At 43.9% G+C, this 13,027-nt stretch overlaps 2 protein-coding genes across 4 annotated transcripts in view; one reads left to right on the top strand and one right to left on the bottom strand.

The window, feature by feature from the left end:
• The window catches only part of LOC105194368, a 194,876-nt gene extending 182,301 nt beyond the window's left edge, over positions 1-12,575 (bottom strand). Inside the window, exon 1 of the mRNA XM_026130716.2 lies at positions 12,319-12,575. The gene's annotated coding sequence lies outside the window, so the exon portion shown is untranslated. The remainder of the gene's footprint in view (positions 1-12,318) is intronic.
• LOC105193878 (autophagy-related protein 16-1) overlaps positions 1-13,027 on the top strand; it is a 443,766-nt gene that overhangs the window by 354,185 nt on the left and 76,554 nt on the right. The window lies entirely within an intron of this gene.

Here is a 13,027-nt window from a genome sequence, read left to right as displayed (position 1 = left end):
TCACCCTGCGAATCGTCCTAAAGAGAGGCTCGATAAGTCGGCGTCATCGCGTCTGGTATCTAACGCTGCATGTGCAGATCGTAGGCGTTGCTTCGGTAAGTCTAAAGTGAGGCATCTGCCTCACATTACGGAGTCTCGGGCTGATCCGTACGCGGCAGTACGACGCGTCGTGCACCTGCGCGTACGTGCTCTCCCGCTAACGAGCCTGTAATATTTACGTCATCTCCAATACGCGAAGGTTGTTCACATCTCCTCCGCGCCGGACGTGTAATCGAGAGGCGGGAGTCCCGTAACGAGCGCCGGACTTTGGTTAAACCTCCGGGCAACGGAAACGCTGCCTCACCGCTGCGAGTCTCTCTCCTCTCTTCCTCGCGTCTTTCCGCCTAAGCCGCGCTCCTCTTCTTCTTCTTCTTCTTTTTCCTCTTTCCGCCGCTTTCTCCCTCCTTTTTACCGCGCCTGGTATTTCCACGGCGAATTATAACTAAATTTTACGACTCTCTCTCCCTTTCTCACGTCGATTATCATTCTTCGTGATCTCGATCGTTCGCCTGCTGGTCCTTCAGAATGCGCAAAGTACGCATGATACGGTCAAATCTTCCCTCTTTTTTTTTTGAGCAATTAGTTCCGTAATGGGATCTCTAAAAAGTTAGATTTAAGAGATTCATTACCATGGTACTTCACGTTCGTACGAAATCTCCGTCATTATCTCGTAATCGGGCCGTTCTGCTGCCAATTATTCCAGTTTCACCTCATCTCTCTTTCCTGGGAAATAATTCTGCCGAGTGTAGTGCAATTAATCTTGTTGGTAGATTCTATGACGAATTGAAAGAGAGAGAGGTGAGGGGGGAGGGGTGAGCGCGAAACGTATTGTTTTTTATACTATTGTCTCTCTAACGTGCAATTCTAGCAATTAGCAATAATTAATCGTCATCATCATTATATCTCATTAATAAATGCTCATCGTATTATTAACATATATCTACATTTATATAGCATTGATGTTCTTAGTCTTATCCAATTGCGATCTTTGATTCGACTAAGCTTCTTGCTTTATAACCATCCTTAACGCGATTCATTATTCATTAATATATATGAGGAAACAAGCTTAAACACGATGATCCAAATTAGCTACTATAATTTTCTCGCAACATCTCGCGTTCGCTATTTTTATCGCCGAAACTTCCGTACATTGTTCGCTTCGTTATCGCGATTAAACCGCCCATCACGGTGGGACGAGGCCCACGTTAAACTAGGATTTCGGTAGAATCGCGAGACGCTAATCGATTCAGGAAGCCAGAGGCGAGATATCCACTTAATTACTTTATTAAATAAACCGCCCATGATGAGGTATGATTTAATAAAATGTTTCGGGACCCTCACGTTTCTTTACCTGTGATTTCTCTAATCATATCCCACCGTTCCATTTTATTATTGCTTCTTGCCCTCGTCTCAGCCCAATTAATTGTAGCCAGTTTTCCCTCCGAGCCATTTATCTCTGCTAAACGGTTTCGGGCCTGTAATAATGGACTTTCTACCCCGCGTCACATGTAATAATGGACTTTCTACCCCGCGTCACATAACCTTCGTCTGCTGGTGGTCTCCCGTTTCTGATCGTTGATTTGGCCGAATACCCGGTTTGCGCGACGTGGAACAGAGGTCCCGGTCTCCTCCTCTTCGCGATACATCTGGTATCTCCGGAAGGGCCCCGGGCGGCCAATTATTTTTAACCCTAACGTGTGTTTAGTGTTTCGCCGTGGCCAAATGGGTCGCGCTCTCCTTCATCGCGAATCCTCGACTGTGTCTCCTCCCTCCCGACTCTTAAGAGTCATCATCCCTCTTCCTCGTCGCCGCGCATCGCCGCTGAGGTAACTGTTAATTCTTCCGAGGGCACTCGAGCCTCGAGTCCCACGCATATGTTGGAGGGAATTGAGCGATCCGACGCTGCGCACGGACCATCTTGCGCCTTGCACCGTTAACCTCGCGAAGGTGGCTTACGGATGGTTGGCATGGGTGTATAGATGTGTGTTATCTTTTTCTCGACCGAGGTGATGAACGCTGGCCTGCCCTCCTTCCCCCGGGCTATTAACATCTTTTCTTTTACTTAAAAATTGCGTAAGCTCGTGGTTACATACATCATGAATGAATCATATGCGTGTCTTGTATAAGAGCATGGCGTAAAATCGACATTACCTTCCTCGAGGTTACGCCTGACGACTCGTAGAGGATACAAATAACAACCCATAGATAAGACCTCTGGATAATCCTTACTTAATTTATGATAATTAAGCGAAAAATTTTGGACCGCAATGTGAAGAATTTACACAAAAGAAGTCCAGTTAAAGAAGTCCAGTTAAAGAGGCCTTTGAAAAAGAAATTTCGTGCGTGAGAATTCATCTTAATTATGCAAACGAACAAGGGAAGAGAAGAGTAACATCGCACGGACGTGATTAGCGAATAATAATCGCACATCTAATTTTACAAACAAATATGCAGTCTTTTTACTTTTTGTCTCTCTGTTTCTTCAATTCACAGACTTGTCCTAAATGGCAAACCCAGCTCTGTTTTCCGGGTTTAAACGAGAGACAAGACCCCTCTGACCTTGTACAAGTAGTCAATGACCGATTACACGGAGATTTCCTCCTTCCGATTGCGTTCAGGGTCACGAACGTTGTTCCTGGCGCGCGTAGGACTTTTTCGGATAGGTCGCCTCGTGGACGGGGGGCGCGCGCAGGTCTCGCTTGTCGAGGAAGACGACCGTATACGTACCTCCGTGCGAGCCGCCCACGATCTATGAGGCTAACGGTGCCGGCAGCAATTAATTTCACTCGTCCACGTGGCACTCCCATTCACGCCCGAAGTCTTCAATTACTGGTCGTGGTGAGCGGCATTTTGCTCACGCGTAAACGCAGAAACAGGCATACGCGGACGAATGTACGTGAGCGAGGTACCGAAGGAAGAGAGAAAAAAAAAGAAGAAGAAGAAACCACGCACTCACACGTATGCGTGCGCTCGCGTTTTGCTCACGTGTAAAACGGATGTTCACCTCTGAGAGCGCATAATTTTTCGAGGGAACCGACGGAGAACGGTAAGAAGGAAGCGAGAGAGGAAGTCAGCCAGAAAGAAACGACGATGGAGAGTACGGCAGAGTGAAGGGAGGCAACGTGAGGTGGAGGAAAAGAACGAGAGAGAGAGAGAGAGAGAGAGAAGAGAGAGAGATGGTGCACGTGCGCCCCGGTAAATAGAGAACCAAAATAGGGGATGGAGGGGAACAGAAAGGCTAGAGGGAAGGAGATGGTTTGCGCTTCCATGAGAGCGACCAGACTTCAGACAGTCGGGTAGATGTACCCAGGGGGCTATTAACTGTTCGCAAACAATGATCTAGAAGCGGAAGTGGCTGTGCTCTCCCCGCCACACCGTCTTATCAGAATTCCAGTCTAGAAGACGAAGACGGAGACTCGAAGTGAGAAGGGCGCAAACACGTAGGGAAAGAGCTATATATTTGGAGACAAGCGACAGAAAGGGAAGATCTTGTTCTCTTTTGAGAGTTCCCTTAATTGAGCGGTTTACGCCGCATTCGGTGGTTAGCATTGGGATAATTCTCAAGTAGATGGCACGGATGTTGGGTAATGTGAACGGAAACCTCGCCAGCGGCAGCTAGTTAGTCGTTTGCATGCCAGAAAAGGTCTTTGGACCTTGACTTGCGATATTGACGGTTCACAGCAGCTGGCACATCCTCTCATTTTTACGTTATATTATTTATCACGGATCACGAATTAATTATATTTTAACGAAATATTTTCATGACACAATACATATATATTATACACATAACGTTAATATACGGTTTCTATTTTAAATATATAGATATTACGTATAGCTTCCGGTGTTCTCTCTCCGATCATTTCGTTACTCGTATGTATATGTATATGTTTCAATATCGAGAAACATAAGCCGTACTGTAGTGGCAAAAAAAGAAAAATGCGGGTGTTATCCTTGACGCAAGAACAAAGGGGATATTATCACGCTACTGCCTCTTTGATATATCCTGTTTGTTACGTTGCCCGTATTCCTTCTACATACAGTATTTCTTCCAGCAGGTGTGCAGATCGAGGAATATCTTTTCCATTTAATTTCTATCAAGATCATTTTCATAGAGCGTATCGTCGAAATGATTTGCTACGCGTCATTTAATTAAGCATCAGATCGTGACTTGTGAGGTCTCCCCTCATTTGTATTCAGAGGTTGAAAATAGAAATTGTCTGGAAAGCAGTTTGCGTTCTTTTTTTTCTTTTTGTCTAAACATCTTAAAATCAACCTCTGGCGCTTGACCAAATAATACTTATACTGAAATTCTTCGAGATACGGTTAAATCACACGGAACTGTTACACGGCGCGATATCCTTTCGTGACCGTCGCCTCACGCTAACGGGAAATGGAAGCATTCCAGGGACCGCGTGCGCGGTCGGATCCCGAAATCCGCCTCAAGCTGATCGTGCGTGTATATAATGCACGAATTATGAGCCGTTACCAAAAAATTGTACGTGACCGGACGTGGATAGTTATAAGGATGAAGGACGCGCGTTAGAATCAGCATGAGCGCGATACTTAATAGACACACACGTACGGAGTGAGGAGTGCCAGTGCTCCCGTGCGTCATTTGAAGGCAAATTTAGGAACGATCGTGTTGGACGCAACGGTTGATCTGTTACTTTCTCACGCGGTAATGGGCAGTTTCTTCCTCCGGTAAAACGGCCGCTACTGCGCTCCGCAGTTTTATGACTTCTCGGAAACTCACAGTTGAATGAACATCGTCACTTCCTCCCGGGCGGACGAATCCTAAACGCGGCAAATTTGCGAGACGGGATGGGATATATATATATGTACATACATGTATATGTACATATATATATAGCATTCTGATTTCGCTTCGCATAGCAGTCGCCTTGTAAGTACATACGCGTGCGGGTGTGTACCGTTATAACAGCGAGGCGGTTGTAATCCTCACAGCTGGCTGCGAGCACCATGGTGCGAAGGGGGGATAGAGGCTATCGTCGCATTTCATCGATCATCTTTTCAGGGGAATTTTATTTCCGGGAGATTGCGTTTAAAGAACGAGTTATGTGCCGTCGGTTTTTCATCGCTTCCCCCGAGGGGCCTAGCACGCGAGTGCTCGTTAAATCCCTTTCTTCTGCACGATTCGGTCAACATAAGATACCAATTTGCACTATCGAACACATAGTACAAACACGTGGCATAATCGCAACTCGATTTTTGTCGTTATTTATCTACAATGGCTACTATTGTAAGGTCTGGTACAATGGAGGAATATCAGATATTAGGAATAAAAATTTTGAATCAGTTTTTTCAATGTATACTATAGATAAACAATATGTTGTGTGTTGTATGACACATTTAAATTGTTTTATTTATATCCATTGTGCGTTCAATCTCAATTTCAAATTTTGATTTTCAATATTTCATAAAATGACGGTCCTATTTATAAATTCTAATTATGAATGAAATTTACAAAATAAAATGTTTTGTAGGTGTACAATAAAATTGTTTTACATTTTTTTTAATTTTTTGTGTAAATTATTGTGATATGAAATCATTCTCCCAATCGCTGATATTTAGAGAAAGAAGCAAAAAGTTACCTTTAATAATCTCTTTTTTATCTTTAATAAGATCTCTATATATCTCTTTAATAATTCCTGGAAGTTATGATACTTTCAACAGATTGTATTTAGTACACTATATATATAATAACATATATTAAAAACGTACATTTAATTATGCCATAATTGTAACTTATACATAAACACTTTTTAATGTTTTCCCAAAATTCACAATTGGTTTAATCATAACTTTCCTGTGAAATTACAATAAGTATTTATTGCTTACATTAGCATTAAGAACTTGTTCAAATGTTTGATTGTGTTAAATTTACATGAAACAATGAAAATTATTTCAAATTTAGATGATCCATAATTGGAACTGTTAACTTATTTATTCCTGCTCCTAATATTTTCTCCACTGTACGTAGAGTCTAAAATTATTTGCAATGACAAAAGTGTGTTATTTAATTTGCAAGAAGCTTCATTTGTAAATAATATTTTGATCGATTGAACTCTTACTTAAGAGAATTTCTTTTTGTTTTTTATTATTTAGTATATGAAGCAACAAAATTGATACTGCAAAGGAAGCACTGACACACACACACACACACACACACACACACACACACACACACACACACACACACACATAATACCGTTTTCACTTATATAGTCATTCTTGAAAACAAAGAGTTGAATTTTCATGTTCGTAATTTGGTTTCCGAACAGTTATCTGGCATCGCAATTTGTAACTTTCAAACGTGAGCGGTCAAAGTTCTTGGATCGCTTGATCATGCGACTTTTAAAGTCAACCTGTTCTAGCGAGTGCAGGTGTGTTTCCTTTGTGTGTAAATTTTGCGGCTGCCGCGATGTATATCGAGAAACTTATAAAAATAAAAACTCACGCTCGTGCGTTAAGTTCTTTTCCGATCGCGTGTGCTGTTGAAATGCGAGCACGCTCGAGCACGCTCTATAATTCCAGATCGATGCCAGATAATCATGGAGAAGCAAAAGTACATGCTTGAGTTGGGTGTAGCACGGTCATGGTTGTAAAACGTTTATATGGCCGAGATGTTATTGAAAAAGATATTTATACGTGATGACTTCAGGAGAAAATATTGAAAAATTATATGATTGACAGAGAGGATAGAGAGAGAGAGAGAGAGAAGGAATAAAATAAAATTTGTTGATGTTATAATATTATTCGTAGCTTGAATTTTTAGTTTTGACTACCAAAAACATTTCTTTAAAATTACAATCCAAAAAATATATATCTCGTCAAAATAAAGTAAATTTTTATCGTAACTTTAAAAAAAAAAAAAAAACGATGGTAACAGATTTAATAGAACTAATGCATGTAATGCTACTGAATCTTCCATTTTTTTCAATAAGTATCCAGGGTGAGTGCCATCCAATCAATTAATGGATTACACGGCAGCATGTATGCGCAACAGCCGCCATCGCATCGATAATCTATCGTTGATGATGTATAACGCAATAATTTACTATCTCCTACAGTTCAATGACAGTTCGAAGCCACTGGATTGACAAACATATATCACATGAGTTCTAATTGACACGTTAATCTCCTATCCGTAGTAGAGATTTTACGACGATAACGTTGGGAATTTAGCGTAAAACGAAATGGAAAGGAAATGTGGGTAGATTGAATGACGGTTCTTAAGACACGACGGTTTCTTCCCCCGAGGGAAGAAAATTGGGAAAGTAAATTACCGCAATGAAAACTTTATATATGCACAAGGATCTTCTTTGTCTCTCGAGAAACTATTTTAATTATTCGTAAGTAAGCAAATGGATATCTCGTTCACTGGTACAGCTCGTTTCCCTGGTAACTTTACTGCCACTCGCTGTCACTCGTTTACGAAAACTCATTACCATCCCGATTACGGCAAAACTTCATTGATTATCCGCTATCTTCAGTATGGCATGCCGGAAATGCGTAGTCAATTTCGCGCTGATAGATATCTGATGGATCTAGGGAATTGAGGTACACTTTGACGGATTTATTGGTAGATGAGGGGGAGAGCTCATGCGAAAAGTTGTCGTTTGAGCTAGATGCTCGTTAAGTTGGATTTCCACAAATAGGCGAATACGCGACCGGAGATGCGCTTAGCGTTCATCAATCGCGTTCGCGTCATCTCGTAAAATATATGCTTCGCGAGCAGTCCGTTATGCAGAAGAGCGATACATCGGTCGTATAGCCAGTCGTTACTCCTTTTATACGATTTTCATTAATGAGACCTGAACGCACGACTCGGCACGTCTTGTCTCGTCTCGTCTCGCAGCTGCGTCGTCGATTTTGCATCCGGTCAAGGACAAGTTCGCGCGAGCGCGCGTGAGATCGATATCCCTCATCCTTTCTCTGTGCGTACCATACGATTTGGTATGGAAGAAAGTAATGTCATTAGCAGCTCACACTGGCTTGTTACGTGTGCCGCATTAATATTCTCCTGTGTGACGTCGGACTTATCGACGGCCCGCTGTCGCGACGAACATCGCGTCGAAATTATTCACTCGTTAATATTTTATCGTTCGTTCGATTAACGTCAAAACCGTAACGTCCGCGATGTTCACAGTTTTCCCGGTGATGATTTATTGCTCGGTCACGGGTGAGAAAATTCGTGCGTGTCCTCCCCATCGGCAATTGGGGCCGAAGCGTTTCAAAGAGAAAAACGAAATCTTTCTCTTTCTCTCTCTCTCTCTCTCTTTCTCGTCGGCAGGGAAAATTGTTTGCGTAACACGGACTATTAAACATTACGGGGAACTTCTTCATAACGATGTACCGTATCGATAACTCGGTTCTGCCGCTGGTATGAGAAAAGGTAAACCAAGATTCGCTTAAAATATTTATCGAGATTGGCTTCCTATCCATGCTCGATTGGCTACGGAATTAGAGCAGGGTATTAGTCCGACTGCATTACGATTTTTCTTCTCGGTCAAGGCCGTTGCATTTACCTTGATTCTTTAAGCCTCGGTATCGTTACGTCAACTGAGTGACCGAGATAATCGAAGCAAGACGGTAAAAGAAGTTGGTAACAAAGTTAACGTATCGTCGATGAAGAATTGTTATTTAATACGTGCTAATCGCGTGCTTTGTAACTCCCTGTTAAAGGTTATTCAGGCAATCTTGTGTTAATAGTGTGGGACTCGGTAGTTTCATTAAGAGTTTTATCGTGAAAAATGTAACAACGTATATATTCATGTATACTGAAAACTACGATAATGAAATCTGTTCACGGTAGAATCAACAAAGTGCGATTGCATAGTAATAGCTACGATCCTAAGGATAAATTAATATCGATAAGGAAAGAGATGAAACGTGTCATAATGTGTTATTTGCCGCGATGCGACATGCCGAGAGAGTAACTTGGTCTTCCAATGCTGCACGCATCGATAATTCCAAGAGTTGTCCTGATTCAAGGATTGCTCAACGGAATCCGATTCGCTCATTTATCCTGGTAAGACTATCGAAGCGTTTTAAGTAATCAATATCGCACCGAAACGTCAGTACGCGGGTAGGGCGAATCTCATTACCCTTCGCTGCCGAGGCCATTGTGCAGCCGAACTTCATTATCCGGACTAATTATTTCAAAGTTAGTCGAACAGTTCGCCACAATGTAATGGCGAAGGAAACGGTCTCAGCGCCGAGAGAGGTCTTGAGATGGAGAGCGGAGAGAGGAAGACAGTGAGAGAGAGAGAGAGAGAGAGAGAAAGGCGGGAGACGGGGAGGAAAGGTGGAACGAGGGGGAGAGTACCGCGCGAAGGAGAACACCGCGCAGAGAACATAATATCCCTCGGTACAAGCCTCTCCTGCCTTTGTTGCCATTCATTAAGGTAATTACAGGAACCGATTTTCCCGCGAATGCCTGGGTGCAAGTAAGAATTGAATACTGTTGCACCACCCGGCGTGGTATATATAGCGTTCTTCGATGCGAAACATTGCTCCAAAACGACACGACGAATAACGGGGCGCCTGGGCGAGCTCTTACATTACAACCGCATACCTCGTCAATCACCTCGCCGATACACGAGGCCATAAATATTGGAATTAAATTCTGAGAAATCCGATCAAGGAGATTACACGTTAACATCAGCTGCTAATTCAGCGGGATACACGTCAACACTGCGCCTAGCGAAATATGTGCTTTCAGCTTTGTATCATCTAAACATGGGAATCGCATTAACATAACCTTCCTCACTCGCAAAGACTGAGCAATTGTAGCCGTACGCAGGACGTCGTGTAAGGTGCCGTTTATAGTGCTCCGTTCGAATTTACTAGCACTTTTTGATTTCACTGTAACTTCCTTTTAACTTTCCATAGGCACACTGAATCTCTCTTTTTTTTATTTAGATGGAATTTCACTCTCAAATTTCAATTTTTATTAAACAATGGTTTTAACATTTGAGTTGAACAACCATTTAGTAATGTAGAACAGATATTAAAAAATAATCTTGAATTTTTCTAGATTTTTTTTCCTAGAACAGTGAAAAAAGTTGGGTTGGAGGAAAAAGACCCAGGGTGTCTACGAAGAGTTAATTTGACTTCACTTTAATTCGATCCTTATCCTTGTTACATTTTATGAAAAATAAAATATCAAAATGCATTTCTGGAAAGATTAATAGAATTCGCTATATTCTCGGAAAGCACGCAGAAAACGTACGCATTCTTGCCAGAATTTACGAGTTGATATGAAAAGCGATTTGTCAGAATCTGAGCAAGAGAATCTGAGTTAATGTATTACAGCAGTCAGAACCAGGCGGGAAACGATATTGAATAACATCCGTGTTAACATGTACGGCACATTTTCACACGTTACCAGTCCTTTGTTACACGATCTTTAGTCCGTCACACACTTTTTGCACCACGTAACAATCTCAAGTCCGCGCACTGCGCATTTCAAACCCGCGCTTTATCCTGGCACTCTTATGGTGATGAGACTCGAGTGTATTTTCACAGTGAACGATGTAGAACGTATTCACGGTCGTTTTCAATACTAGAAGAAATCGCGCCACAAGAACGTTGCGACTTATATCAATAGGAATCGGCACACTGCTCGTGCACATTTCTACTTCCTCCGTCCGATTTTCGAGAGTGATTGCGTAAAAAAAAAATACTGACGAGGATTCTACCTGATCTTTAATCAAGCGTACGGTCGATAGAGCATAGATGTATTTATCACGTACAAGCTGCTGATTCGAGCGATCGTCCTATTACATACGACCCTCATTAAACGCGGGTCGGAACTCTTCTATCGGTGCAGGTAAGATTACGCTACTAGTGAAAACCGTTAACTTCTTTATGCAATACCGTTTCTACTCGCGCAGAATTCTACTTGACGTTCGAGGAAAGGCTACGATATATATATATATATATATAAAACTTGATGTCCCTCTTCAATCCTTATACATCACGCGCAGCTCGATCGGCACTCGATGGACATTCTCGACGTTCGTGAAAGAGGGGGGGGGGATTACAGAGAGGGAACGGTGAGACATTACAAGCATCCTTTCACCTTCTTAACGTTTCACATTGAAGGGAACTTGAGAGGCAATCTTCGATTCAATTATGTCAGAAGTTAACCTGGCTGAAAACCGCGTTTCTACCGTAATCCTACGGTTGCTCGGAAGCGGAGGAGGCCTTACGAGCGCGGCATCGTAATTTCGTTTTCCCGCAACGTCGAGGCCGAGAAAATTGTGGGACGTCCTCCTCGCAACGGCGCGGCGCGGCGCGGCGCGGCGCGGCCGATGCCACCAGCCAGCCTGCCCGCTTTGCGCGACGCGATTACGCAATGACATTTGCACGCTGATTCGATCAATTATTATTCCAGATCGCCATCGAGGGCGGAAGATCGGAAATTCTCTCGAGTGCGCGAAACCACCGAGACGGAAAATTGTTTTTCCGCGATCCACCGTACGTAGCCGCGCGCGCGGCTATAACTACCGCCGCGGATGGGACTTTATCGATTTCATCGGGAATATAGCGCGCATCGTCAGTGGATTGGGGCGCACACGTCGTCCAGCACCCGGCGAGACGTGAAAACGCGAAATGGAAAAACTCGAGCCCGATCGGTTCGGGGACAAGCGGAATTTTGCGTTTAATTGGAAAAAGAGATGCACGCGGTCGACAAGGGGTCGATGCGATTTTGTATTTTTTTCCCCTTTATCTCCGGCCTGTCCCGCTCTCGACAATCTGATAGTCCCAGTTCCGAATTTTCGGGGAGTGCCACTGCGGTCCGGTTATGCGACAGGAGAAAGACCTCTAACCGATGTGTACATTGGAGAAGTTCACTATTCGGTGAAATATCCGATTCTGCTCCTTGCACAGAGCGCGAAAGATGACGCGCAAGATAGATCGTCGACGATTTTTATTCGCGCTACGAGTCTTCGCTACTGGTCCCCGCGACAGCGTTCCACCGAGCGGATATCTCGGCGACGTCTACTTCGTAACCCGTTCCGGACGACAGGAAAACGATCGAAATCGGCGTCCGGTGGAATCTCGTCCATCTCCGAGACTCTCTCGGAGAGCGTCGTGGAGAGCCACGTCGAACTTTACGATTTCACTGATATACGAGCCGCTCGGTGCAACACTGTTTATCATCCCGCACACCTCAGCGCGAGGGACCCAGCGCGAGAGTCGTACTGCTATACTCCGTAGATGTCTTTTCATCGGATGATCACGTACCTGGACGGTTGCGGTGGCAAGCCGCGCCGATAGAAATCGGGGTAAAATCTGCGGTAGAACGCGGCGGACCTCGCACGCAGGGAAGTCTCTCTCCTAGGCACTCGAAGAAGCGCTCTCTCTCGCTCCCGCGTGTCCTTGGACTTGAGCCCCGTTCACGGCCACAACCAACACAGAAATGCTGGGATTGCAAGGCGTGCGGCCACTTTTCCTGCCGGTACCACCAGGTGGGGGAATGTACCCGGTTGCTGTTGGCAGGTGGAATGCTCAACATCACCGCAATGTACTCACGAATTATTAGTGCGACGGGACGCCCCCGGAGAGGAGGAGGGGGGAGGCAGAGAGGCAAGAAGCCGATGATGGTGGAGGTGGCGATGGTGAAAGGGTGGGGAAAGGGATACAGGAGGAGGAAGGTACGGGGCCCTGCGATTCGGACCATCCACCGTGTGATTTCAAGTACGTTCACCGGCTCCACGCTTCCGCGGTTCCGCAGGACGTACCTTTCGGATTTCTGACCTCGCGCGAAAGCTCCAAGCTCTCCGAATTCTACGCCGTACCGGTGTAATCTCACCATTTTTTTTTCTTTTTACTCCAATCTTTCTTTTACTCCTTAACGTGTTACTTTGTTTTATGTAATTTAACGATGAGTACATATTCATTGTTAACCAAAAATTATATTAACAAGTTTAAAATTCACTAACGTTATATGTTA

Source organism: Solenopsis invicta, chromosome 6, assembly GCF_016802725.1.
Source record: "Solenopsis invicta isolate M01_SB chromosome 6, UNIL_Sinv_3.0, whole genome shotgun sequence".
NCBI classification, from domain to species: domain Eukaryota; kingdom Metazoa; phylum Arthropoda; class Insecta; order Hymenoptera; family Formicidae; genus Solenopsis; species Solenopsis invicta.
The sequence above is the reverse complement of the archived record's forward strand: the minus strand, read 5'-3'. Positions and strand labels throughout refer to the sequence as shown.